Genomic DNA, 23,512 nt, shown 5'->3' with positions numbered 1-23,512 from the left:
ACTAAAATAAGACGGAATGCATCCCTTCTGAATTAGTTAACCAGGGATTACGCTTGTGAAACGCTATTTGACCGTTGAGGGTTTTTATTTCTCAGAATCGGTGGTGCTGCGATTGTTGTAGATGTGAAGATGCTTTATGTGAATGAAATGGGCCCTGCATCACTTTGTATTGAAGTGCTCTCTGTATTCGGGGAATAAGATAACAGGTTGACTGGAAGTATGAAAATTGAACGGATTAGACGAATTGCTTCATTCAACATGACTTAAGGTTCCATATCTCTAATTTTATTTTGAAGAAGTTTCTCGTTTATATTTATCGTGCTGACGTAAATCGTTGTTAGGTTGTTAAGTACATAAATCATTCGTGAACAGGGATTTCATCATATGATGAAAGCGTACAGCATCGATAATAAACAGGTAAATGATAGAGTATTAGTAAACAATTGTTTATTTTCACAAGAACATGAGTAATCTAAAAACAGGAAAGATCTGGAAATGCTCAACGGGTCTAGGGAGAAACGTGGAAGCAGTTAAGATTTTTTTAGCCTAAACTCTTTTTACTTTTAATGAGGTTCATTGTACTGCTTGAGTAGTGGAGATAAATTATAAGACGATCATAAGACCATAAAAGCAGTAATTGGTCTTTCAGCCCAGTGAGTCCGCTCTGCCATTCAATGAGATCATGGCTGATGTGCTAATCCTCAACTCCATTTCACTGCCTTTTTTCTGTAGCATTCGATGACTGATTAAAAATCTCTCAGCCTTCAATGTACTCAACAATCCAACCCCTACAGCCCTCTGTGGTAAAGAATTCTATAGATTCACTACTCTTTGAGGGAAGAATCCCTCCTCACCCCTATTTTAAAAGACCACCCCTTATTTTGAAGCGATGACCGTCCGTCTTGAACTCTCCCACAAAGATCACAACCTTTAGTATCAAGTCCCTATAAGTCTTGAATGTTTCAGTAAGTTCACTTCTCATTCTTTTAAACTTCAATGAGTATTGGCCCAACCTACTCAACCTCTCCTCAGTCCCCCTGTAGCCTTGTCTAGATTGCCTCCAATGCCATTGTACCTTCCCTTAGATAAGGGGACTAAAACTGTTCGCAGCAACTCAGCTATGGTCTGACTAGTGTTTTTTTTCATTTTAACAAGATTGTAGGTATCTTAAGTATTCCCTATTGCCCGGCCACTAGTGCCTACAGTTGCCTTAGCTCTAAGCTCTCCCTACTTACATTTCTTCACTCCTCTACCTCACTTTCATCCTTTAAGATGCTTATTAAAGCCAAGCTTTCAGTCATCTGCTCTCATATATCTCCTTATGTGACTGTATTCTTCTGTAAGTACCTTGGAACCATTCATAATGTTAAATGTGACATAAATGTTGAATGTTAGAAGTCATGGGTATACGATTACAACATTTAAAAGGCATCTGGATGGGTTTATGAGTAGGATGGGGTTAGAGGGATATGAGACAAATGCTGACAAATGGGACTAGATTTATTTAGAATATCTGATTGGCATGGACGAGTTGGACTGAAGGGTCTGTTTCCATGCCATATATCTCTACTACTCAATAAATCTACATAGATGTCATGTATTCAATCTTTCTGAGCGTCAGATTCTTTTTCCAAGGTTTCACACACGAGATGTAATTTGCATACACCAACTTCTGGAAAGAGTTAAAGTTTATTAAAGCCTGTACAAAACTAAGTGACCCTCTTTGACGTTCCTCGTAAGCGTGCAAAGTGGAGTCAAAAGAGACCCCAAACAAAGGAAACGCATCCCCTTTATGCAGGTAAGATGATAATGCGCACAGGTACTCTGGCCACTCCCCCTCTCATAACCACATGTTACCCCAGTTACAATGGTAGGATGAGGTCATCCTCAGAGATAATGCAAATGTAAATGCCCTAATCTTGGGGAATCATTGTGCAAATGATTTCCTGACACAGTGATTCCCCAATACAATGTAGGTGTGATATGCTTCAGTATCAGGGGATTATTATGAAAGCATTTCTGAATGGAAGGGACTGGATGAGAGTTTAATTTAATATTGCAGGAGTAGTAGTAGTAAATGGCTGCTCAAATGAAATGGGAGTCATCCTCATTCTTGCATGAATGTCCCCCCACTCCCACTCACTTCCAAAATGTTCAGCTTCTGGAGAAAGACAGTACAGTTTAACCCTTTAACATTACATTAATGTCCAGAGAGATAGTACAATTTAATCTTTTAGCATTACGTTCCACCCTTTTATCATTCCATGATAACCGCCTAGTTGACACTATCAGCTTTCATAAGACTCTGACAACCAGTATTTAAACAAGTTAATGATACACAACATGCAATAATTATAACAACAAAAATTACTAGTCCATGCAGTAAAAAGAATTTGCAGAATCCTCCCACGTGGAAAAACAGTTCACCAGTAAAGTTCTTAAATCTACAGTCCTTAGTGACCAGTCCACCTTCTCCAAGTCGAGTGGAAACAAGCCAGTTATTCAAAATCTTGTTCAGTAAAGTCCAACCTGAAAACAAAATCCAGTCTGGCCTTTTGCATCACTCCACAGAGTAATCTGAATTCTTGGATAACGGCAATTATATACCTAACAAAACTGATGAGACTTCCATTCTTGCGGAAATGCTTCAGATATAGGATACCAGCATATCTGAGTGTGAAGTGCAGCAATTGCAGCTGCAGCAGCAGGCTAGGTGAACGCAGCATTCTGTGCTGCTTCTGCTCCTGCTCTGCTGTCAAATGTAACAAAATCAATTGGCTGTTTTGATGTTAGCTTCACATGTACCTTAAATGACCGAAAGAGAAGGATCAAGCTCACATGGTTTCACATCCATAGGAAGACCACTGGCAAAAAACCTACCAACCTCCACTTCACTGCTGTTAGCTTCTTCACTTTTTGTGCTCATGACTGGAGAGCTGATTGAATCTGTTGGATCAGGTTGTGCAAAGCATGCTTTACCTGTGAATGGAGAAATTCTAGAGACAATGTTAGCTGCTAAAAATATCTCTGCATTTCCTCTCTCATTCCTTCCTTGCCAAGGTGGTTATCAATATGAAGACAGTCACATGTTTAACTACACTAAATTATGTCTGCCTATTTCAACCTTCTTTGACTTTGCAATATGAACGGGGCCAATGAAGTCTTAACAATAATTGACAGAACTTAAAAGGCTCAGCCTCAAGTTCTAATATTCTCTAAAATCTTGACAAAACATCAAAATTAAAATGCACTCTTCTTTTTGTGAACACTCTGCATTAAAAACATAGTAACAAGATATTATAATACAATATCCTCATCTGGCTAAAGCATGACCACTGACACAATTGTTTTTTTTAAACAGGCATTGTAGAATTTCAAACAATTCAGGGGCTCAGGGTCCTCAATCAATTTGTTTTAAGGTTACTAGTTTAATTTTAAAAAGGACATAATGCTGTATAGTATTAGTGTAAAAATAAAATATGCCCTATTACATAATCCACAAAACACATTGAATTGAGATCCTAATCCAAATAAGGCAAAACAGCCTCTTAAAAGTTTTTTTAAACCAGTATTTTAACAAATCAAAATATTTAAATATCAAACATCTCAGCATGGCACAATTTACATTGAGGTAAAAACAATGATTGCAGATGCTGGAAACCAGATTCTGGATTAGTGGTGCTGGAAGAGCACAGCAATTTAGGCAGCATCCGAGGAGCAGTAAAATCGACATTTTGGGCAAAAGCCCTTCCCGATGAAGGGCTGCCTGAACTGCTGTGCTCTTCCAGCACCACTAATCCACAATTTACATTGAAACTGCCTTTTCCGACCTAAGTATTAGTACAACCTTATTTTCAGCGTTTCTCTTTTTTTTCACATCCTCTCCCTGAAATTACTCTTATAAAAAGACAAAGCCCTCGCAGCGGACTACATGGCACCACAGTCCAAGCCACACTCTTTCCCCCAGACGAAACACTCATCAAGTCGAGTCCACAGCCCAGAAACTGAGATTCCACAATAAAAACCTGAACAAAGCTTCCCCGGCAGTCAATGCACTTCACTGCTGGGATCCGAGCAGACCGGCTCCACTTTCTCCCCCTTTTCCCGGTGACGTCATGTTGTTCTAAAAGTACTTCTAAGGGGAGATGTGAGGGATAAAGGCAATAACTTTAAGAAGTACCAAATTCTAACTTTTTTCTTACTCTGGAACCTCAAACCTCATGTCTATAGGACTTTAAACTCCTTTTTCCAGGGGACTTTAACCCCCTTTTACCGAGAGGACTCTAACCCCTTTCTCACTTTACCTCTCACCCTTTTCTTATTCTATATAGAGTCTGGAGACTCTAACCCCGACTCTAACCCCAATCAAAACCCTTTTTTGTGTAAAGCGACTCGTTGGTGTGCAAGTGTGCGAGTTACTTCAAAGAATCCGTCACCACCAAGTCCTAAGAGACGAGGAGTCAACTGAGTGTTGTTTAGAGAGAGAGAGAGATCAGGGTGAATCTTACGTTGTGTGCCCATTCATCTCACGCAACAAACACTCAGATGATCGTTTATTCAGTCCCCCTGGAAGCTCCATGTATGTTGGAATATCAATGCTGCCACCATATATAACATAGAAAAATACAGCGCAGTACAACGCAGCCCTTTGGCCCTCGATGTTGCGCCGATCCAAGCCCACTATCCTCCATATGCCTATCCAATCCATATATCGGGTTCTTTTTCCAGAGGTTTCACACACAAGATGCAGCTTGCACACACCAACTTATGCAAACAATTAAAGTTTATTAAAGCCTGTACAAGCTAGGTGACCCCCTTCACCCTCCTCACAGGCGTGCAAAGTCAAGTCAAATGAGGCTCCGAACAAAGGAAACACATCCCCTTTATATAGGTCAGTTGCTAATGCTAACAGGTACTCTGGCCACTCCCCCTCCCATAACCACACGTTATCTCAGGTACAATTGTAGGATGAGGTCATCCTCAGAGATAATGTAAATGTAAATGCCCTAATCCAGGGGAATCATTATGCAAATGATTTCCTGTCTCAGTGCTTCCCCAAGACAATGTAGGTGTGATAAGCTTCAGTAATGGGGGTGTGATAAGCTTCAGTAAAGCATTTCTGACAATGTAGGTGTGATAAGCTTCAGTAAAGCATTTCTGAATGGAAGGGACTGAATGAGAGTTCAATTTGATAAGAACTGGGAATAGAAGTAGACCACCATCCCTTTACGCTTGCTCCGCCATTCAATAAGATCATGGCTACTCTTTTCGTGGACTCAGCTCCACTTCCCACGTTTTCACATTTTATTTTTCAAAAATGTATCTACCTTAGCTTTAAGAGTGATTATTGAAGTAGTATCAATTACTTCCCTGGGCAAGGAATTCCATAGATTAACAGCCCTCTGGATGAAGAAGTTCTTTCTCAGTTCAGTTCTAAATCTGCTTCCTCTGATCTTGAGGCCATGCCCTCTTGTCCTAGTTTCACCTGCCAGTGGAAACATCCTATCTATTTCCATTTTATCAATTCCCTTCATAATTTTATATGTTTCAATAAGATCACCCCTCATTCTTCTGAATTCCAATGAACATAATCCCAGTCTACTCAGCCTCTCCTCATAAGGCAAGCCCATCAACTTCGGAATCAACCCATCGAACCTCCTCCAGTGCCAGTGCATCTTTTCTTAAGTAAGTTAAAAATCTCACAACACCAAGCTATGGTCCAACAGGTTTATTTGGAAGCGTTGGCTTTTGGAGCGCTGCTCTTCCATCAGGTGGTGGTGGAGTATAAGATCATAAGACACAGAATTTATAGCAAAAGTTTACAGTGTGATGCAAATGAAATTATATATTGAAAAATATCTGGATTGTTTGTAGGTCTCTCATCTGTTAGAATGAGCATGCTGGTTTCAGTTCTTTCATATGGAAATCGCAGAACTTTTTAAAATTAACATTCTCAAGTGAACTTTTAACAATTGGTGTCATGTCGACCCAGATAATGTGTTGAAGGTGTGAGGTGCACTGTGTGATACTGTCTGTGCCGTAATGTTCAGACTGATTCTAATCTAACAAATGGATTTACAGAATCTTGGATGGATTCATGCAGTTTTTGAGCAAAATAAAATGTAATTCTGCAATACAAATTCACCCACAAACTTATATGTGGGTGTATGTATGTGTGTGTGCGTGCACACGCACGTAGGCAGGTTATGAGTGTCTGTGAGAAAGTGTGTGTGAGTGTAAAGGGGTATAAGTCTGCAAGAGGGTGCATGTGTGTGTGTGTACTGCAATGGGGTCACCTGTAGTGTGACATGAACCTATGATCGCGTTTGAGGCCATCCCTATGGGTATCGAACTTGGCTATCAGCCTCTGCTCAGCCACTTTGCGTTGTTGCCTGTCCTGAAGTCCGCCTTGAAGGACGGTCACATGAAGGTCCGAGGTTGAATGTCCCGGACCGCTGCAGTATTCTCTGAATGGGAGGGAACTCTCCTGTTTGTTGATTGTTCTGCGGTGTCCATTCATTTGTTGCCATAGCCTCTGCTCGGTCTAACCAATGTACCATGCCTCAGGGCATCCTTGCCTGCAGTATATGATACAGACAACATTGGCTGAGTCGCATGAGTACCTGTCCTGTACACGGTGGGAGGTGTACCCACGCATAATGGTGGTATCCGTGTCGACAGTCTGAAACATCTTGCAGCGTTTACTATGACAAGGTTGTATTGGCGTTGTCCTGAACGCCAGGCAGTTTGATATGAACAATGATCTGTTTGAGGTTTGGTGGTTGTTTAAAGGTGAGGAGTGGAGGTGTGGGGAAGGTCTTGGTGAGGTGCTCATCCTCATTGATAATGTGTTGCAGACTGCAAAGAACATGGCAGAGTTTTTAAGCTCCTGATCAGTACTGGATAATGAAGGATACCCTTCAATCAGCTCGTGTCTGTCTCCCGAGAAGGTCATTACGGTTTCTCACTGTGGCATGTCAGAACTGGCAGGCAATGAGTCGAGCATCATACCCTGTTCTTATGAAGGCATCCTGGAGTACTTCCAGGTGCCTGTCATGTTCCTCCTCATCTGAATAGATCCTGTGTATGCATAGGGCTTGTCCATAGGCGATGGCTGTTTTATTATGTTTTGGGTGGAAGTTGGAGAAGTGTAGCATTGTGAGATAATCTGATTGTTTGTGGTAGATTGAGGTGCTGAGGTGCCCATCCTTGATGGGAAATGCATGGGGATGGCCTCAACCAGGACCTTGGGTTCATGTCACACTACAGGTGACACCACTGCACTACACAGACATACAGACACACACACACATACACACTCCTACAGACACACACACACTCCTGCAGACCCATACACTCTCGCAGACCCTATCTCATGCACAAGCTCTCTTTCATTACCTCACACATGTACTCCCACACTCACACGCTCCCTCTCATAGACGTATACCCTTTACACTCACACACACTTTCTTACAGACATCCATAACCCCCCCCACCCCCCCAACCACATACACACACACACACACACACATATAAGTTTGTGGGGTGAATCTGTACTTACAGAATTACATTTTATTTTGCTCAAAAACTGCACGAATCCATGTAAGATTTTATAAATTCATTTTTTAGATTAGAATCAGTCTGAACATTATGGCACAGACAGTTTCACACAGGGCACCTCACAGTTTAACTTTAAAAAAGTACTGTGATTTACATATGAAAGAAGTCAAACCAACATGTTCATTTTAAAAGAAGAGAGATTTAACAAACAGTCCAGATTTGATTCATTATATAATTTCAGTTACATCACACTGTAAACATTTGGTATAAATTGAAATAATAATGTATTTTGCTGTTACTCCTACCAAAATATATGACTTCACATTTACTAACATTGTATTCCATCTGGCAGACCTTGCCCACTCACTCAACGTATCTATGTTCCTCTGCAAAGTTTTACAGTCCTCTGCACACTTTGCTCTGCTACTCATCTTCGTGTCATTGGCAGATTTTGACACCATACATGTGGTCCCCAACTCCAAATCATCTATATCAATTGTAAATAATTGTGGTCACAGCACTGATCCCTGATGCACACCACTAGTCACTGATTGCCAGCCAGAATAGCACTCATTTATCCTCACTCTTTGCTTCCTGTCAGTCAGCCAATCCTCCATCCATGCTAATACTCTAACGCTAACACCATGCATCTTTATCTTATGCAGTAGCCTCATGTACAGCATCTTGTCAAAGGGCTTTTGGAAATCTAGGTACATAACATTCACTGGGTCCCTGTTGTCCACCTTGCTTGAAATGTCTTCATAGAATTCCAAAAGATTTGTGAAGCATGACTTGTTCTTCGTGAACCCATGCTGTATCATGGGACAATTTATTTTGGATGCCCTGCTATTTCTTCCTTGAATAGCAGGAGAGTAGTAGTAAATGGCTGCCCAAAGGAAATGGGAGTCATCCACATTCCTGCTTGAATGTCATCTCCACCCACTTCCAAAATGTTTAGCTTCTGGAGAAAGATAGTGCAGTTTAACCCTTTAACATTGTTTCAGTGGCGAGTGGAAGGAGCGACTGCATGGACCATCGGCACAATGGGAAGGTAATTTTTAAATATAAAAACTGACCTCGGGAGTTACAGGTACATATTTTGGCAGCAGCGTGCTACTGAGACTTTATAAAGCTCTGGTTAGGCCCCATTTAGAATACTGTGTTCAGTTTTGGGCCCCTCACCTCAGCAAGGACATACTGGCACTGGAGCGTGTCCAGTGGAGGCTCGCATGGATGATCCCTGGAATGGTAGGCCTACCATACGATGAACGGCTGAGGATTCTGGGATTGTATTCATTAGAGCTCAGAAGGTTGAAGGAAGATCTAATAGAAACTTACAAGATAATGCATGGCTTAGAAAGGGTGGACTCTGGGAAATTTTTTCCATCAAGCAGGGATACCAGGACTCGTGGGCGCAGCCTTAGAATTAGAGGGGGTCAATTTAAAATGGAAATGAGACATTTCTTCAGTCAGAGAATGGTGGGTCTGTGGAATTCACTGCCATGGAGCGCAATGGAGGCCGGGATGTTAAATGTCTTCAAGGCAGAGATTGATAAATTCCTAATCTCGCAAGGAATTAAGGGATATGGGGAGAGTGTGGAAAAGTGACGTTGAAATGCCCATCAGCCATGATTGATGGCAGAGTGGACTTGATGGGCCGAATGGTCTTATGGTCTTATTACACTGAGGACAATCTCCTCATACCAGAATCAGTCTAATTAACATATGTTGCACTCCCTCTAAGGCAAATCTGTGCTTCCTTGAATAAGGAAACCAACACTGCACATTAATACACATGTGGACCCATTGAGGTCCTATACAATTGCAGTAAGGCTTTTCTGCTTTTAAACTCCAATCCCTTACAATAAAGGCATTGTCATATTTTCATTTGCTTTCCTAATAGCTTATTGTCCCTCCATGTTAACTTGCTATGACTTTTGAAAAAGGACATACTGGTCCCACAGAATATTATTAGCTTTCAACAGTTTCTCAGCTTTTTAAAGTCTGCTTTCTCCATTTTTCCAGCCAAAGTAAGTTATTACACATTTGTCACAAAATATTCCATCTGTCTTTTCTTGGTCTCTTACTTTTTACATACTTACAGAAGCTTTTAAATCAAGTCCCCAGTGTAAGTCATCCTGCTTAATATCTTTTTTGTTTTAATGTTGTTCATTTGGCCATTTTTTACTTCTGCATTGCCATTTTCATTTTGTGATCATTTGTGTGTTCTGTTGCTGTAAGACTTTGGGATGCACTTTAACTTAAATTGTAAGATCTTAGTCAATTACAATTTACTGACTTTCTCAAACTCAGTTTGAAAGAACTAATTAGTTCTATTCCAAGTACAAATATGTTTTCATAAGTTTTAAAGAACTTATTAAATTTCTTATAACAAGCACATAAGAGACAATAGTAAATAAAAGCAGTGAGTTTATACTTGATCGACTTTAGAATGCCAGTTTGTGACACTGGTAATTGGGCACAGGCTTCTCGTTATGTTCTGTTAACTGAAGTAGTTCTTCTGAATTTGACCTTCTTTATGCATTGAACAATTAAAATGCAGACCTAACCCTGGCTCCACACTTAGCCGTATACATGATCTGAGGCATTCTCAATTCTAATTGGCTTATTATTACATGAACAGCTCATGGTCAGTGTTGAATTGGCTAGGTAGTATCTACCTTATTCCTGATTGATGTATTTCAAAGCATTGGTCAACTTACTAGTATCACCTCTTATGGTCCTATGAAGGTAAAAATCACACAACACCAGCTTATCGTCCAACAGGTTTATTTGGAAGCATTGTTGGACTATAACCTGATGTTGTATGACTTTTAATTTTGTATACCCCAGTCCAATATCGGTGTCTCCAAATCATGACTACGGTCCTATGATTCGTTGTTTCACGTCAATTAGTTTGCAAGATAATTTCTTTTAATACAGCTTGTCCTTCTTAGTTTACAAGCTCCATAGATCTTTACCAAGATATGTTGGAATCAATGAACAATTTATGCATCTGCTTAGATTTTATCACCTCTTAGTGATTAACCATCATTCCATTTGAAATAAATGGCACAGCTAAATAGAGTCATGGAGGTGTACACCATGGAAACAGACCCTTCAGTCCAACTCATCCATGCCGACCAGTTATCCTAAATAAATCTAGTCCCATTTGGCAGTAATTGGCCCACATCCCTCTAAACCCTTCCAATTCATATACCCATCCAGATGCCTTTTAAGTGTTGCAATTGTACCAGCCTCTACCACTTTTTTTTCTGGCAGTTCATTCCATTCATGCACCACCCTCTGCATGAAGAAGTTGCCCCTTAGATCCCTTTTAAATCTTACCTCTCTCACCTTAAACCTATGCCCTGTAGTTTTGGACTCCCCTACCTCAGGGAAAAGATCTTGTCTATTTACCCTATCCAGGCCCCTCATGATTTTATAAACCTCTATAAAGTCACCCCTCAGCTTCAAACGCTCCAGGAAAACAGCCCCAGCCTGTTCAGCATCTCCCTATAGCTCAAACCCTCCAAACCTGACAACATCCTTGTAAATCTTTTCCCAACCTTTCAAGTTTGATAACATCCTTCCTATAGCAGGGAGACCAGAATTGCACGCAGTATTCCAAAATCGGCATAACCAATGTCCTGTACAGCTGCAACATCACCTCCCAACTCCTATACTCAACGCACTGACCAAAAAAGGCAAGCATACCAAACAACTTCTTCACTATCCTATCTACCTGCGACTCCACTTTCAAGCAACTATGAACCTGCACTTCAAGATCTCATAGTTCAGCAACACTTCCCATGACCTTGCCATGAAGAGTTTAAGTCCTGCGTTGATTTGCCTTTCCAAAAAATAGCACCTCGCATTTATCTAAATTAAAATCCATCTGCTACTCTTTGGCCCATTGGCCCATTTGATCAAGATCCAATTGTACTCTGAAGTAACCTTCTTCGCTGTCCACTACACCTCCAATTTTGGTGTCAAACTTGGAAACCATATCTCCTATGTTCACATCCAAATTATTTATATAAATGATGAACAGCAGTGGACCGATCCTTGTGGCACACTGCTGGTCACAGGCCTCAGTCTGAAAAACAATCCTCTATCACCACCCTCTGTCTTCTACCTTTTGATCCAGTTTTGTATCCAAATGGCTAGTTCTCCCTGTATTCCATGTGACCTAACTTGCTAACCAGTCTACCATGAGAAACCTTGTCGACTACCTTACTGAAGTTCATAAACATCCACCGCTATCATATCAAAGCAACTGCAAGATGACAAAGCCCGCTACAGAAACTAATTCCAAACTAATGCACGCACTATATATGTATACATAATTGCACACACAAACATAAATACTCAACAGGCATGTTACACACTTTGTTACCTGACTTAGCTATTTTAAAACATCATTGTCTTTGAGAAAAAGCCCTTTGCCTCTAAACATATACCATGCATGTTATTCTAAGTGTATGTTAGCCTGAGCTGTCAAACAACAATAAAACCATGAACAATTATCTTACTTTTGAACAATGACTTTTTTCATCAAATATGTTCTCCGACCATAGACTATTAAATAATATATAATTCCTCACTTAATTTATCAAGTCAAAATGATTAATTATTGAAAAATAACTCCAGTCCATTCATGAAAGTGTTCCCCATTAATGCTGGAGTTGTGCATCAGTATCATGTGTGATAGTACAAACTTCAGAATTTGAACAACTGTTCATGGATTGAAAGAATCAACAAAGATAGACTGTTACACATGAAAGCAGTAGCAATAACTCTGTCTGGAATGAACTATTAAGAGACAAAGACAAACTTATACCGAAATTGAAAGCAATTAGCCATGTCTGGGAAAAGAAGGAATCAAAGCTACATGAATAAAACTCTTTTGACATCTGCTTGATAGTGACTGCATTAAGTCACATGGCCAAATGATTACCCTGCAGAAGAAGTCAAGGAGTTAATCACAGAAAAGCTGTGTTTTCATACAGTCAATGCCAAGTGTAACAAGGTACAAAGAATTTACTTCTGATAAGAAGGCACGTTGCAGATTTGCAGTAATTTGGATGAAAGAATCTAAAGAATCGTAATCAATATCACATTATGGACCTAAGGGACAAAAGTCCAACACCAAACAATTCAGCAGCAGAACAACACTGCATAAGGGTTGAACCCTGGACACATCCAGAGACAGACACTTAGTTGGAATCATAGTTAAATTCCATCATTAATCGAGTGATAGACAAGTTGAGCTTTGAGATTTAACTTGAGGGGTCTTATTTTGGTTGCTATATACGATAAAGTTTAAATCATTGTTTCAGTACTTGTTTATGAGACTTCTTAAGAAGTAGCCAAATTAAAGGTAACTTCTGGTGATTTACCCACAATACGTGCATCATTATTACAGATCAGCATATAGAATCATGGAGTCATAGAGATGTACAGAATGGAAACAGACCCTTTGGTCCAACTCATCCATGCTGACCAGATATCCTAAATAAGCCTAGTCCCATTTACCAGCATTTGGTCCATATCCCTCTAAATGCTTTCTATTCATATACCCATCCAGATGCCTTTTAAATGTTGTATTTGTACCTGTCTCCACCATTTACTCTGGCAACTCATTCAATACACGCACCATCCTCTGCATGAAAAAGTTGCCCCTTAGGTCTGTTGCAAATATTACCCCTTTCTCTTAAACCAATGCCCTATAGTTTTGTACTCCCCCACTCTGGGGAAAGGGCCTTGTCTATTTACCCTATCCATGCTATCCTGACATTCTCTGTCTTTTGTTCTGCTGGTTTGCAAGGGGACTGAACTGCACTTACTTGCTTAAGTAATTCCTAATGGAGTCCATTTGTTCTGATCCCAAGGAGAAGAGTAAGTTGAGTTTGGTAAGAGGAAGAGGAAATTCTCACCGTTGAGTGGCAGGACCAAGACAAGGCAAAAACATACACAGTAACCAATGGAGTGGAGGTGACTGTTGGTGCCTTTGCACAATGCAGGCACTGATTCTCTGAGTGAAACAATTGTCATTAGAGAAACTCAGATTTCCCATTTTTCCCATCTCCTGGATTTTCAGTAACTATATTATGATGTAGAGCAGAAAAGAGCCCAGAATAAGAGACAAAAGCAGCACAACACCAATTCAGACAGCCATTACAACATTCTTCACATTAACTCTCTTCCCTTTCATTTTTATTGTTGAGGTGAAGCTCTAATGTTTTTCATTGGCCTTGTAGCATTTGTTGGGTTGTGATTTACGATTTGTGATATAATAAATGCCACCCACTTTGCATTTCAGAAGAAGTTGCAGACAGGGAATGTCCTTTGGAAACTAACTCCGGCTCTAACGTTAAGTCATGTGGGAAATCGTGCTTATGTTAAAGTTGTGTTTTATAGAAATACTACAACAATTTTAAGGGAGGATTCATAGTATAATCTGTTTTTACATTCCTAGCTAGTTTACTCTCATGGCATTGCAGAATCAGCTGTGTTCGAAGACCCCCTTGTATGGAGGATGAACTCTATTCAGGTATTTTCTTGTTATTCTTTTTGTAACTCAAAATGGTGCCAAATTGTGGCAATAAAGCACCTTCCACTGATTCATTCTAGACATATGTAACAATAAATAAATAACTCTCATTGTTTCTTATGTCATTTCCTTGTCGTACTTTGCTAAATTTTAAAATTGTCCCAATCCTCAGGTTTTTTGACAATGTCTAAGCCATCTTCTTTGAATCTAATGTTATCTTTAGTTTATTTTTTTAGCCACAATTGAATAACTCTTTCTAACAGGATTTTATTCCTGGAGGAATGTATATTAATTCTCTAAATGTCCACTTTGCCTATCTGCCCAATATCTCTTTTTAATCCAGTTTCACAATCTACATGAGCCAACTTGTCCTTCACACCAACATGGTTTACTTTGATAAAATTCCATGCTTCAGTAAATTGTCAAGAAAGCCAATATAAAATCTATCATACTGTATACATTATTTTTAAAGGCTCCTTTACTAAAAAGCTTATTGTTCACCTTCAATCTTTGCACAGTACTAGATCTAAAATAGACTGATCCCATACTCCTTGAATGACATATTGATTTAGAAAATTACCTTTAGTGTATTCCAGGAACCTTTCCTCCACACTACCATTACAAATTTGTTTTATCTAGTCCAAATGAAGATTTAAGTCATTCAAAATTGCTGTGTTACTCTTGTTACATTTACCTCTGTTTTCCTGTTTCATACTCTGTTCAACGTTACACTTAAAATTATGTGCCTTTAAAGTCATCCCAACAGTGCATATTGACATTCGTTTCTCCTTAGCTTCATCGAATGTGAGTATATATGTTGGATTTTTTTGAACCAAAATAATTTCTGTTTATTGTATTTATTCTATTCATTATAATAAGGACTACACCTTCTCTTCTCCAATTTAGCTATCTCTTTTAAAAGTGAAGTATCCCAAAATAGTTATCCTCAAGCATGGTAACCACATCTCCACAATGACTACCACATCGAACCATTATTTTTTCTCTTTCTCGTCGAGGTCACCTAGGTCATTAATCTGCTAGTTCCATTTATAAGCCGTCTGTCCTTATTGAACGACACCATTTACTTTTACTTCAAACACAATTCTGTCCTACAAGCTCAATATTTCTTCCATTGATCTTGCATTTATATTTCCCTGAGTACTCCCACCAGCTCCTCATTGATGAGTTAAAAACATTATGAAGGGGTTGTGATTAGATTAGATTACAATACATTACAGTGTGGAAACAGGCCCTTCGGCCCAACTAGTCTACACCGACCCGCCGAAGCGCAACCCACCCATACCCCTACATTTACCCCTTACCTAACACTACGGGCAATTTAGCATGGCCAATTCACCTTACCTGCACATCTTTGGACTGTGGGAGGAAACCGGAGCACCCGGAGGAAACCCACGCAGACACGGGGAGAACGTGCAAACTCCACACAGTCAGTCGCCTGAGGCGGGAATTGAACCCGGGTCTCTGGCGCTGTGAGGCAGCAGTGCTAACCACTGTGCCACCGTGGCCTTCTTGAAGTCAACCTTGGTGGTCTAGACACTGTCTATATGGCTGAAAATGATCTCTCCTGCTAGGTCCTCTTCTCTCAGCTTTTAAATGGCCAACTTTCTATGGGAGGGCAATGAAAATCCTCAAGAAAACATTCAAACATATGAATCAGAAGCAAACATACGCCACCCATGACCCCATTCTGTCATTCGTTAAAATTATGACTGATCTGATCGTAATCTATCTGTTATGGGCCAGGCCAGATCCCCTCAAAATATTTTAAGAAGATAGCCTAGACCCTACTTTTCTTGTTTTTAAAGGTGAGTGTAAAGTGCTATGTTCCAGATGCAACTCAGCTGGTCAAACTACTTGGTGTTAAGCAAGATGTAATTTATTCAAACGTTATTTATTCAAAGACAACAAAAGAAAGAAGAACTTACAATAACATATCGAAAAACTTAACAGAATAATAGATACAGTAACTATTACTAACTAATTAACTGTTACAATATAGTAACATTCTGTAAACACACCTATTGGTAAAAAGGCAGGTTCAGAAATCAAATTTTCGCACATGCAGTCCAGCAGCAGAGAGAGAAAAAGAATATCAAGCAAAAACTTAGAGGAGCAGCCAGGAAACATTTACTGCAGCTTCCAACCCTGTTGAGACTCTAACAGCAATTGCTTAAAGCTAAACTTATATAAAACAAACCCTGGAAATCCTGATCTGTAAGAGCTGGACCACACCCACTCAGGCTGCTTCTATTGTTCCAACTTAAAATAAATACCCAAAGCCTCCCAAACTGTTTAACTTATTGGCCTCACTAGCCAGCTCATTACTTCTGCCTTAAAACCTCTGTTCAAACAAAAAACAAGTCAAAATACACCTCTTAAAGCCACAGCATAGTCACAAATCCAGATTCCTGCCTATCCGTAATAACCTTTAAATCTGTTGTTTAACAAGAATCTATCTACCTCTGCCTTAAAAGAAATAAAAGGAAAGGATTTTGCTTCCACCACTTTTCTAATGAGACAGTTTCAAAGACATATCGAGAGAAAAAAAATGTTTAAATGAGTGATTTTTAAATAGTGACCCCCTGGTTCTAGATTATCCCATAAACATAAGAGGAACATTTTATCCACATCGGCCTGTCAAGACCCTTTGGCATTTTATATGTTTCAATAAAGTTGCCTCTTTCTTTTTTAAACTCCTGACTTTTGTAATCAGTTCCCCTCATGATAAATAATGACATTCAAATACCTATCCAAATTACTTGCTGTACCTGCATAGTTCCTGCTGAAGGGCTCATGCCGAAACATTGATTCTCCTGCTCCTCGGATGCTACCTGACCTGCTGTGCTTTTCCAGCACTACATTCTCAACTCTGATCTCCAGCATCTGCAGTCCTCACTTTCTCCTTGTTACCTGCATAATCATTTGTAACTCATTTACACAGGCAATCAAATTCTTCAAGGGGGTTGGTGTATAAAGGTAGGGAAGTCTTGCTATACCAAGTGCTGGTGAGACCACATCTGGAATACTGTGAGCAGTTTTGGTCCCTTTATTTAAGGAAAGATATATTTCATTGAAGGCAGTTCAGAGAAGGTTCACCAGGTTGATCCCTGGTATGGAGGGGTTGTTTTATGAGCAAAGAATGAATAGGTTGGGACTTTATTCACTGGCATTTAGAAGAATGAGCGATGATCTCACTGAAACATAAGGGGCTTATAGGGTAAATGTTGACAGGATGTTTTCCCTTGTAGGTAAGCTTAGGGAAATCAAACTTTATGGAGAAGGGACAAAAAAATGGATGTGAAGAGTTTCGGATCAGCCATGATCCTATTGAATGATGGAGCAAGCTTGAGGGACCAAAAGGCCTCCTCCTGTTCCTATTTCATATGATCTTATTCTACAGCTCTACAATCTCTCACGCGTCAGGTAATATGCTTCTTTTTTATTCCTCCTAACAAACTGGACGACTTTGCTTTCCCACATTATATTCTATTTGCCACTACATTGTTCACTCACTTAACCTACCAATACCTTTTTTTAACCATCTTTTATCCACTTCATAACCTACTTTCCTACCTATCTTTGCATTGTCAGCAACTTTGGCAACCATACCTTCCATTTCTTCAACTAAGCCATTTATATAAATTAATAACAGTTGGAATCCCAGCACCAATTTCTATGGCACACCTCTCATCACATCATGCCAACCTGAAAAAGTTTATTTACATCAACTCTGTTTCCTATTAGCCAGCTGATCTTCTATCCATATCAATATGCTCCCTTCCATATTAATTTTTATATTCTGCAATAACCTATGATGTGGCACCTTGTCAAATGCCTTCTGGAAGTCTAAATACAGAATATACACTGGTTCCCCTTTGTCCACAGCACATTACCCCCTCAATGAATTGCATTAGATTGGTCAAACATCATTAATGAAACTTTTATCAAAAACTTTGCCAGATTGCTTTGAATTTATTCAAGTGCCATGTTAAAAATTCTTTAAAAATACCTTCTAACATTTTCACTACAAATAATGTTCAGCTAACTGGCCTGTAGTTTTTTGCTTTATGTCTGTTAAAGTACCTGTTCGAGACGGCTCAGGAAATCCTTAATGGACTGGACCTGGAAGCCTCTCTTGGTTCATCCCGAAGATTGTACTCTGTGGTAGTCTGGAATATAAAACATTTACAGACAGTTTAGTTTATTTATCAATGGCATCAATGTTACAATATAACATAGATACCTACAAGTCAGGCTTGAGGTAAGATTTTAAAACATTAGCTCAGTAACGGCTCCGGCTCTTACCTCGAAGAGCTGTCTCAGGCAGTTCCCCTTATTGCTGCAAACAAGCTGTCTTTATACAGAAATTGGTACGGAGATTACAAAAACACCATATGTCCTTAATCAGATAAGCAGCAATAAAGTAGCAAAAGTTTGGAGAGGAAGAGAAACTAATTGACAGGTCTGAGTACGCTTGACTAATTAAGCTACATGCACATCAAAGTGGGAAACCCTGATCAAGCCAGGCCAAATAACCAAATGCCTTAGCTAGATAATCTCCCTTTTAACAGTACATCATAATGAGAGACTTGTCGAAACTATGTGGAAAAGGTTATGAGTTAACGTCACTCAGCTAATGTTGCCCTATACCATTGTCCTACAAAATAGTTTTTAAAAATCATGTTTGATTCCCAAAATGCAAATTAAATTCATAACATTCCCAGATCTTGAGTTCCTCGGAACAACATACAAACATTCAATCCATGACAAGCAAGTGTACATTTAAGTCATACCACAAAGAATTAACCTTTTCACCAGCTTTCATCCTGTCTCTCCCCCTCTGTCTCACAGCTAGTGTCCCTTGAACCCTTAGGTCAGTGAATGTAAGTTACAGAAGAATGTTTTCTCTCTCTCTGTCTCATGTAGGGAAACCTTCTAACTTTCTTACTATCTCAGTTTCAGCCTTTGTGTTTTCCTAGTTTGCACGGCTGAGACATTAACATTCCAGAACGGTCAAGATTAGGGAGCTGAGCTTCATAAATTCAAATCTGCTTAGTGTGGTATACATGAAAATGTATCAGGTTTGTTCTGTTACATGCATATTCCATTCACCTTATTAAATTACAAGTTCTTTTCCTATTGAGTATGAGTCTTGTTAAGAGTCTTCAATATAAACCAACATCGAACTGTAAAATATGTGTGCAGTTTCCAGCCCTCTGGGTCAAAGGGAAGTACTGCCACACATTCCACACGTGAACAAATGTTAGCACCTTATTTACACTGATCCATTCTCACTGTGAACAGATATCTTTAATTCTTCTGACCAAATGCCCCCCACCACACACACACACACCCGCCGTAGTCAAGTGCTTTCCTGCCTATCCTGTTTAGTTCTCGTGTGTGTAGCAAATTTGTCAACTGTAAGGCTACAACCTGCTCATGTCTCCTTCCCCTTTTGAATAAAAAAAATTACATTCACTGTCTTCCAATCTAATGGGACTGCCCCAAATCATGGGAGTTATGGAAAATGAAAACCAATGCATCAACTACATCACTAATCGTTTTTTAAGACTCTAGCATGAAGCCCATCAGGACCCAGGCACTTGTTAGCTCCAAAAATTTACTCAGTTCCAACAATTTACTCAGTACAACTTCTTCAGTGATAGTGAATTTTTCCCTCCTTACCAGTTTCTAAAGCTCTCCTTGAAGTGCAACAGTACTGATACTAATGACTGGGAAGTAGTTCTTACTAGTTGTTCAAAATGTCAACGTGTCCATCTAACTGCATCACTCTTCGAATCCCAACACTTAGTAATGAGTAAGAAGAAAATCCTGTAGTCTGCATCTCACTATCTCTTGGAATATCTTGGCTCATGTGCCCAAAGTTTTGAAATGGATCTGTTCAGTCATATAGCAGAAACTTGTGATCCTGTGTAGACAGCATCGTCAGTTGAGATGAGGTGAAGTCTAAAACCAGAAGCCATAAGTAGACTTTATTCAATAATAAATCCAATACAAAATTGACAAGGAATGTCTTACTTAGGGAGTAATGAAAATATGGGACTTGCTATCACATGCCCAAAACATTGATTTTCCTGTTCTTTGGATGTTGTCTGACCGGCTGTACATTTCCAGCACACCACACTCAACTCTGATCTCCAGCATCTGCAGTCCTCACTTTCCCCTCTCATAGAATAGTTGAGACAAATAACTTGGTGCATTTAAGGGAAAGTTGGATAATGACATGAGGAAAATAGATGTATATAACAATCTGGTCAGATGAAATAAAGTGGGTCAAAGCTCCCATGGAGTACAAATATGAGCTTCAAACTCTGTGAGAAACCTCACCTGGAACAGTGGCACGGTGGCTCAGTGATTCGCACTGAGTTGCCAGAGTTGGTTTATTCTTTATATGGTGTTTGCATGTTCTCCCTGTGTATGTGTGGATTTCTACCCAGTGCTCCAGTTTTCTCCCACAGTCCAAAGATGGGCAGGTTGGGTGGATTAGCCATGCTAAATGTGGGATTACAAGGATTTTGAGGGGGGCGGTAGTGGGTGTTGGATCTGCATGGATACTCTTCAGATGGTTAGAGCAGACTCCATTGACTGAATGACCTCTTTCTTCACTATAGGGATTCTACAATACTATGTGGGATAATGGTACTTGGTGTATTGGAGTTTATGCCCTGACTTCACCTATGAATATTCTTGACTAACTCTTTTGATGTATTTGCTGACTTCCTGAATGAGCCTTTCTTATTTTGGTTGGTAACACAGGTACTTCCATGGGTCAGCAGGGATGACTGGAGAATGTTCCTAAAGTAGTTATGCTATCCTCCTGGAAGAGACCTGCCACAACTGACATTCAAGTACGGTCGTTCTTTTGGGATCCTGGTGTGTGCTGCCCATCAGAGCTGATTTTAAGATATTAACACCTCAATGTTAGGCATGTTGAATTGGGAGAGGACACTGCTGTTGGATCACTTCTTTTGCCTCATATTTGAAAGATGTTGTGAAGATATCACTGGTGCTGCTTCTGCAATAATTTAAAGCACCCAGTGGAGGTCATCTAAGTGTCCTAAGTAGATAGGACTGTGGAGATTAGAAAAAAAAGAAGGCTGGAGAATGTTTTTCTCTTTGAATAAAAACCTGACCTGGACACCTTAACAGCAGTAGTTTCCTTGTGAAGCTAACAAACAGTTCTATGAATAGTAAGAACTGTGTTGCTGTGACAAACATGAGTATTTAAATAAATTCAGGTAAATTACTTCTTCTGTGATTTTAGCCAAATATATTATCAAATATTGGGTATATCAGTGGTTAGCACTGCTGCCTCACAGCGCCAGGGACTCTGGTTCGATTCCTGCCTCAGGTGACTGTGTGGAGTTTGCACATTCTCCCTGTGTCTGAGTAGGTTTCCTCTGGGTGCTCCGGTTTCCTCCCACAATCCAAAGATATGCAAGTCAGGTGAATTGGCGATGCTAAATTGCCCATAGTGTTAGGTGCATTAATCAGGGATAAATATAGGGTAGGGGAATGGGTCTGGGTGGGTTACTCTTCGGAGGATCAATGTGGACTTGTTGGGCCAAAGGTCCTGTTTCTACACTGTAGGGAATCCAATCTTTAAAAAAAATGTCTTGTGAATAACCTATATCCATGTCAGACTTTAGTTATTCATTCTTTCCTTGATGTGTGCTCTGCATAAAGGCAGATCCTTGGCTTATTGGCTTACTTTTCAGCAGATAACAAAAGTGGTGGATTGCTATTGCTTTCCACTTTCAGTGGCACAGCATGGAGGGAGGATCTGCATCTACTTCAGCTGGAGTGGGAATCAAATCCTAGAATCCCTACAGTGTGCAAACAAGCTATTCGGCCTGTAAGTCCACACAGACCCTCCAAAGAGCATCCCATCCAGTCCACCCCGTGCCTGTAACCTTGTATTTCCCATGGCTAAGAAGGGCACTATGAGCAATTTAGCATGGCCAATTCACCTAAGCTGCACATCTTTGGATTGTGGGAGGAAAACCATGTAGACACTGGGAGAATGTGCAAACTCTACACCTAGTTTCACCCAAGGCTGGAATTGAACCCAGTCCCTGGTGCTATGAGGCAGCACTGCTAATCACTGAGCCACCATGCCACGAATCTCCACTGTTGCCATTATTTTGAATCACTTATTAGCCCACTGAGCTAACTGAGCTATAATATTGGTAGATACAACCTGAATTGTTTCAAACTTCTAATAAACAATGTTGCCAGATATATAGAGTCAGCTATTAAACATGCAATCTATTCTGTTATTGGGATTACTGAAGGAAAATGCTAGAGTGTGAGATCTAGGCAGATGAAGGCATAGCCATCAGCAGCGAATACAAAGGAAATCTTTGCATGAAGGCCAAAGTCAGAGCAACAGATTTAGAAAGGCAGGAGAAATTTACAATGATAAGGGAACAACACACAGTAAAGACAAGGACATAAATTTAAATTTGCACTTTTGAAGGTCCAGAAGCAAATGCAGAATGAGAATAGGAGCTATGACTATGTACAACCCAGTGCAGAATAGGTGTAAGCAAGAGGATGAGCTGATGTTTATTGAGCAAATTGGAAAATAAGCAAGAACACTGGAGTAAACTCTGAAGGTGATGTGGATGTGTATCAGGGTTTCAACAGCAAAGTGATTGAGGTAGTGTGAAGATGCATAATGTTTTGGAGATTGGGTGTCTGTGACAAAGTGGATATGATGCCTTGAATGCAGTGTAAGATCAAAGATCCAAACAACAAGTTTGCAAGCTGTTTCTCTGGCCGTAAGGGTCATGGAGTCGGTGGGATTTATGACAAAGGGTTCAGTGTTCCCAATATTTAATTAGAGGTAACATGGTAAAGCCAGAAGTCGTTCCTCTCACATGAGACAAATTATATTTAATTTGAGATGTTATGCATTCTATTTAATTTTATTATGTCTTAATTCTTATGGCTATATAAATTTATAAAGGTATTTTAGTGCTGACTTAAGCCTTATGCCAAATGGCCTTTGTGTATTTGTTACCCTGAGCTACATAATTACATTATTGGAAATCCTTTAAAAGACGAAACTCACAATTTGGTTTACCCATAGTCCCTAAATTAATACAAATTCATTTCAATTATTTTTGGAATAAAAACAGAAAATGCTGAAAATACTCAGCATCTATGGAGAGAAATTGTGTCAATGTTAAAGACAATGATAATTCTTCATGAAAACAGATTCATTGTTGGGTCTCTCAGTTTGGAAGATATTTTAAGTTAGTATGTTCTCACAGGACATTGTTGAATTATTGATTCTGTCTGTCATGCATTTAATATTTGAGAATATATGTACATTTTAAAATGATCTTA

General features: G+C 39.7%; 1 long non-coding RNA gene across 2 annotated transcripts; it reads left to right on the top strand.

The window, feature by feature from the left end:
- The first annotated feature begins 17 nt into the window (after positions 1-17).
- On the top strand, positions 18-21,517 carry LOC122560848. 2 transcript variants are annotated; one of them, XR_006314832.1, is made up of 3 exons: positions 18-268; positions 14,042-14,116; positions 20,915-21,517. It is a non-coding gene; the product is annotated as an uncharacterized LOC122560848 (long non-coding RNA). The 2 variants fall into 2 exon arrangements; XR_006314831.1 differs by having other exon boundaries at positions 18-417.
- The last annotated feature ends 1,995 nt before the right edge of the window (positions 21,518-23,512 follow it).

This window comes from Chiloscyllium plagiosum, chromosome 2, assembly GCF_004010195.1.
Source record: "Chiloscyllium plagiosum isolate BGI_BamShark_2017 chromosome 2, ASM401019v2, whole genome shotgun sequence".
In the NCBI taxonomy this organism is placed as follows: domain Eukaryota; kingdom Metazoa; phylum Chordata; class Chondrichthyes; order Orectolobiformes; family Hemiscylliidae; genus Chiloscyllium; species Chiloscyllium plagiosum.
Note: the sequence above shows the minus strand (reverse complement) of the source record. Positions and strands in the feature narration are given on the sequence as shown.